Source organism: Odocoileus virginianus, chromosome 17 (genome assembly GCF_023699985.2).
Source record: "Odocoileus virginianus isolate 20LAN1187 ecotype Illinois chromosome 17, Ovbor_1.2, whole genome shotgun sequence".
Classification (NCBI taxonomy): domain Eukaryota; kingdom Metazoa; phylum Chordata; class Mammalia; order Artiodactyla; family Cervidae; genus Odocoileus; species Odocoileus virginianus.
In genome coordinates, this window is record NC_069690.1 from 38966001 (window position 1) to 38972569 (window position 6569).

At 48.1% G+C, this 6569-nt stretch overlaps 1 non-coding gene across 1 annotated transcript; it reads right to left on the reverse strand.

Annotated features, from left to right (window-relative positions):
- Positions 1–1474: 1474 nt before the first annotated feature.
- LOC139039360 (U6 spliceosomal RNA) lies at positions 1475–1581 on the reverse strand. The gene has a single exon (XR_011492666.1). It is a non-coding gene; the product is annotated as a U6 spliceosomal RNA (small nuclear RNA).
- Positions 1582–6569: the final 4988 nt, after the last annotated feature.

Consider the following 6569-nt stretch of genomic DNA (forward strand, 5'->3'; position numbering starts at 1 on the left):
TGAAGGGTGGATGTGAAAGATCTTGGGAACACATGAGGTTTTCGGCAATAAAATCAAGTAACAATGGGAACACTTTCCAACTTTATTTCTAAATGTTCTCTCATACTATAGTTCTTCCAAAAAGAATTACTTACTTAACAACTGTTTAAACTTCACCTTTGTCCTCATGAAAAGAGATTTCACTTTTGGAAATCTTCACTGGAGCACTCAATACGCAACCCTTGTCTCTCCTTCCTGAAATGTCAAATGAAATCATGTCCTGGGATCAGCGGGAAGTGCTCCTGTTTTCCTGCTGTTTCCTTGCAGAAATCTCTTTAGGCCACTTGTCCTTTTTAAAAAAAATTCTTTTCTGAAATTTTTATTTATTTGGCTGTACCAGGTCTTAGTTGCAGCACGTGGGATCTTCAATCTTTGTTGCCTGCTGCATGCAGTATTTTAGTTGCAGCTTGGGGGATCTAGTTCCCTGACCAAGGATTGAACCTGTGCCCCCTGCAGTGGAAGTGAGAAGCCCTTCCACTGGACCTCCAGGGAAGTCCCAGTTTAGTTTGAATCAGACATTACAATATGTGCATTCCACTGAACTGAGCTTATGTGAACGGCAATATGTCACAATAGGTCAGAAGTTGAGCAATAGAGTGAGGATGCTATCCTCAAGTTCTCTGCCTGATGGACATGTCTCCTACTAGACATTGACTAATGTGGGGGACATGATCGGTCAAAATAGCGGGGGTGCCTGGGCCAATTTTTTTTTTTTCCATTTATTTTTATTAGTTGGAGGCTAATTACTTTACATCATTACAGTAGTTTTGTCATACATTGAAATGATTTAGCCATGGATTTACATGTATTCCCCATCCCGGTCCCCCCTCCCACCTCCCTCTCCACCCGATCCCTCTGGGTCTTCCCAGTGCACCAGGCCCGAGCACTTGTCTCATGCATCCAACCTGGGCTGGTGATCTGTTTCACCCTAGATAATATACATGTTTCTATGCTGTTCTCTTGAAACATCCCACCCTCGCCTTCTCCCAGAGTCCACAAGTCTGTTCTATACATGAGTCTCTTTTTCTGTTTTGCATATAGGGTTATCGTTACCATCTTTCTATATTCCATATATATGTGTTAGTATACTGTAATGGTCTTTATCTTTCTGGCTTACTTCGCTCTGTATAATGGGCTCCAGTTTCATCCATCTCATTGGAACTGATTCAAATGAATTCTTTTTAATGGCTGAGTAATATTCCATGGTGTATATGTACCACAGCTTCCTCATCCATTCATCTGCTGATGGGCATCTGGGTTGCTTCCATGTCCTGGCTATGATAAACAGTGCTGCGATGAACATTGGGGTGCACGTATCTCTTTCAGATCTGGTTTCCTTGGTGTGTATGCCCAGAAGTGGGATTGCTGGGTCATATGGCAGTTCTATTTCCAGCTTTTTAAGAAATCTCCACACTGTTTTCCATAGTGGCTGTACAAAAATATGGAACGCTTCACGAAGTTGCGTGTCATCCTTGCGCAGGGGCCATGCTAATCTTCTCTGTATCGTTCCAATTTTAGCATATGTGCTGCCGAAGCGAGCACTGGGCCAATTTTTATGTTGAATATTAGTAGAGCTGAATTATTTTCTTTCTTTTTAGATAGAAATACATGTGGACGCATGTATGTTGAATTCTAAGATTTTCTTCCCACATACCCATGGATCAGTCGGTTACCTTGTGGTGGTCAGGTCTCCCTGGACTGATGGCTCACCTGAGGCTTGGGCTGGGAGGGGGTAATAAGAGAGTCAGAGGGGTAGTAAGAGACTTAGGTCCTTGCTTTCCTGGGCCTCCCTCCAACGCCCAAAGAGGCAGAGTGGTTACTGCAGCCTCAGCCCCATTGCACTGGGTCCTGCAGTCTCAGGAATACCTGTCCTCTGTCTTCTTGGGGCCTAGGGCTGGGACCTTGGCATCTGCTCTACATTGCTCTCTGGGGAGCACACTGGCTGGGCCCAAGAGTAGGTGTGAACAAGCTTCTGATCATAACACCCTATTCCTTTCCCACCCTTTCCTCTCTCACGACAGACAGAGTCTGCATCAATCTGACCAGAGCTAAGTCACGTGTCTTCTCTAAACCAAACATTTTGTCCTTGACTTTGGAACACAATTTGGTGTTTCTTACACCTTAGGGTTAAAGCAGACGTGTATGCTTAGTCCCTCAGTTGTGTCCGACTCTTGGCAACCCCATGGACTGCAGCCTGCCAGGCTCCTCCGTCCATGGGATTCTCCAGGCAAGAATACTGGGGTGAGTTGCCATGCCCTCAGGGGATCTTCCTGAACCAGGGTTTGAACCTGCATTTCCCGTGTCTCTTACATTGCAGGTGGGTTATTTATCACTAGTGCCATCACTATCCAAACCCAGACAGCCCAGGGGCTCACCAACCTCAGGCCTGCCCATCTTCCTTGGCAGTGGGTGGGGGGCAGAGTGGGGTTACTCCTGGGGACATCAGTGCCTGTGTCCTACTCTTGGCCAGGGTAGCAACGACCAAGCTGCTGGACCATCTGTCCAGGGCCTGGCCTGGAGAATGGGGCCCTGGCCAGCTCAGGGAGGAGGTGGCTGCTGCTGGTGATCCCACATAGCCCTAGGCCCAAGGTGAGCTGTCAGATGAGCAAGGCCTCCTGCTGAGCCTGGCAGGGGGGGGGGGGGGGGGCGGGGGGGGTGGGGGGGGTAACTAAGAGATGCTCTGTGCTCTCACAGTCCCCCAGTTCCTACTGGTGTGCCCACTCTGTCTTTACTTCTTGAGCTTAGCTCTGTGGTCCTGATGGGACCAGGCAGCCTTTGACATACAGCACCTTTGGAGCCTTGTGTGGCCAAAGGGCGTGGCATTCAGGGCCACACCCCTGTGTCCTTCCAATTCAATTCCTTTCCTTCCTGGGCACATAGTGACACTATAGTTCCCAATCTCCCCTGCAGGCAGTCGGAGCCATGGGCTGAGCTCTGGTCAGTGGAATGTAGCTGAAGAAATGTAAACCAGGCCACGTCCTGGTCTGACCTCACTCTCTTCCCTGTCCCGTGGCTGGGTGTGGAGGACCCAGGGGAGGATGGCAAGGCCCTCCCTACAGTGGGCTGGAAGGGGTTTGAGTCCCTGCAGAACTACAAGGAGCAGAGCCTACGCCCATTGCACCTGTGTGAGAAAGACAACTTTATATGTGAAGCCACAGAAACACTGGAGTGGGTACTGCAGGTGGCAGCCCAATTAACAGTGTCTGACCCCAGAAGAGAAGTCAGGGGGCTTGAATTTTTTTTTTTTTTTTTTTTTTTGTGGCACTACAACGCTTGTGGGATCTTAGTTCCCCCATTAGGGATTGAACATGGGCCCGTGGCAGTGAAAATGCAGAGTCATAACCTCTTAAAGAATTCTCAAATTCATTAAGATTTTTTTAAAAAATTAAAAAAGAAAAAAATCTTTTGACTGTGTCACCTGGCATGTGGGAACTTAGTTCCCTGATTAGGAATCAAACCCGCACCCCTTGCATTGGCAGCATGGAATCTTAACCACTAGAGCACCAGGGAGGTCCCTTGAATTCTTTAAGATTTTTTACCGTGGGAGTTATAAGGTTAGTCCCGGGAGGTGGACTCCCGATTTCTCCCATAGACGGGCCATGAGATTCTGGGAAAATTCATGGATGTTCCTGTGGCCCAGTTTCCTCACCTGTGAGTATGTGCACTTCGCAGGGTATTTGGAAGGTATGGACAGTGATGGGCACACTAGGTTTGTTGGCCCTGCTGGATTGTGAAGGATCCTCCAAGGCAGGGTTGGCATTTGATTCTTCTCGCTGGGTCCCTGCTGGGCCTGGCACAGTGGCCAGGTCTGATGGGCCCTGCCCAGGTGGCTCCTGGTCTTATGGGTGACTAGAAAGAGGACCAGAGCTCTCAGCTGTACCCCAAGGCAGGCTGAGATGTGCCCTAGAAGGGAGGTGCTAGCAAAGTGCTCTCTGTGCATACTTAGTCGCTCAGTTGTGTCCGACTCTTTGTGTTCCTTTGGACTGTAGCCCACCAGATTCCTCTGTCTATGGGATTTTTCAGGCAAGAATCCTGGAGTGGGTTGCCCTTGCCTCTTCAGAAGATCTTTCTGACTCTGGGATTGAACCTGTGTCTCCTGCATTGCAGGTGGATTATGCGCTGAGCAATCAGGGAAGCCCCAAAGGGCTCTCTGGGGGAGATTAATTCTGCCTGAGGCTCTAGTTAAAGATTTCACGGGGGAGGTAGCATTTCGTCAGGCCCTTGAAGGAGAAAGGATCATATTCGGACTACAGACATGGGCCATGCTTCCTCTAGGTTAAGCAGAGTTCTGGTGAGTTAAATCCTGAGGTAGTAAGAGCTGGACATGTGTGGCTGGAATAGGCACCTCTAACATTTTCAAGGCCTGGGGGAAGATTTCAAATGGAGGCAGTGGTAGGTAGAATTCTGAGCATGCCCCTATCCCAAGACCCCATCCTCTGGTTCGGTTCAGTTCAGTCACTCAGTCGTGTCCTACTCTTTGCGACCCCGTGGACTGCCACATGCCAGGCCTCCCTGTTCATCACCAACTCCTGGAGCTTGCCCAAACTCATGTCCATCGAGTTGGTGATGACAGCCAACCATCTCATCCTCTGTCTTTCCCTTCTCCTCCTGCCTTCAGTCTTTCCCAACATCAGAGTCTTTTCCAATGAGTCAGTTCTTCCCATCAGGTGGCCAAAGTTTTGGAGTTTCAACTTTAGCATCAATCCTTCCAATGAATATTCAAGACTGATTTCCTTTAGGATTGACTTGTTTGGTCTCCTTGCAGTCCAAGGGACTCTCAAGAGTCTTCTCCATCACCACAGTTCAACAGAATCGATTCTTCGGCGCTCAGCTTTCTTTGTAGTCCAACTCTCACATCCATACATGACTACTGGAAAAACCATAGCTTTGACTAGATGGACCTTTGCCGGCAAAATAATGTCTCTACTTTTTAATATCCCTTGGTTACTCAGTCAAATACCAATCTAGGTCTTCCATGAAGGAATTGTGCAGATATAAAGTCCCAAGTCAGTTGGCCTTAAAATACGGAGATTAATTAGATGAGTCTGACCAAATTAGATGAGCCCTTTATAAGGAAAGTGTTTTCTTCTTTCTGGTAGCAGATAGGAAGTTAGGGAGATTCAAAGCACATGAAGGATTTCACTCAAAAGCATCTATCAGCTGATAGCCAGCAAGGAAATGGGAACCTCAGTCCTACAACTACAAGGAACTGGATTCTGCTAACAATCGGAACAAGTCTGGGAGTGGATTCTTCCCCAGAACCTCCTGATAAGAGCCCATATTGAGTTTGGCTTTGTGGAGGCAGAGAACCCAGTCGAACCCACACAGACTTCTGGCCGCTGAGCTATGAGTTAATAAATGGGTGTTTTTGCCACTCAGTCTGCGGTCAATTGTTATACTGCAACAGAAGACAAATACAGACGATGAATACCACAATCTAAATATTCCAAAGCCAAAAGTCAAGCTTACAAACTGGTAATCAAATACTGTCTACCCATTTATTTTGACATATATATCTTCATAATGACCTTGAAGGCCAGGGTCAAACTTGTAATTCTCTGATGACTTGGAGCTCTGTGCCAGCAGGTAGCTGTCCTCAGAGGCCTGGCCCCTGGGTTCCAGCCCCTGGTCTGTGGTCTGAGCCCTCTTCTTCTGTCATTCCTGGCTCAGTCCAGCACCAGGAGGGGTGGGGAACCTTGGCTGGATGAGCTAAATTCCATTAACTCCCTTGCAAACATTTGTCCCTTGCCTGCCCCTGGGGCCCAGGGTGTGGTTTGCCTTTGGGAAAGGGAACCTGGAGAAATCTCAGGGCAGTTTAGGCAGGAAATGCAATTGCCCTTTGTGTGCCAAGTGTGGTCTAGAAGGGAGGCCGTGGTTCTGGTGGGAACATCCACTAGGACCTTCTGACTCCTCCTTCCCCTGGGGTGGCCAGAGCAGGCTTGCTCTATAGCTGAGGACCCAGGGCAAGGGCCTTTCTTGTCTCCTTTTAGTGTGTTAAAATACATATAAAGTATACCATGACTGGCATTTGATATATTCACAATGTTGTGCAGACACACCCTTTATTTCCAGAACACTTTCATTACCCCAAAAGGAAACTTCCAGACCCATTAAGCAGCCACTCCCTATCTCTCCCTCCTCCAGGGGCTGGCAACCACTAAACTGTGCTCTGTCTCTATGGATTTACCTATTTTGGGTCTTTGTTATAAATGGAATCATACACTACATGGTCTTTTGTGACTGGCTTCTTTCAATTAGCATAATGATTTCAAGGTTCATCCATGTGGTTGCAGGAATCAGCACTTCATGCCTTCCTATGGCCGAATAGTATCCCATTGCATGGATAGACCACATGTACAGGGGCCTTTCTGCCAGGATCCAAGATGGTAACGGGCTGGTGGTTGGGGCAAGTCAGCTGGTTGTTCTGCCTCTTTGTTTATTTCTCCTCTGTGACTCTTGGGGTCTGTCACTCTAGAATATGCTGTTGAGGCCTGGGGACCCAGGGAGACAGCCAGTCTCACCACCTCCCC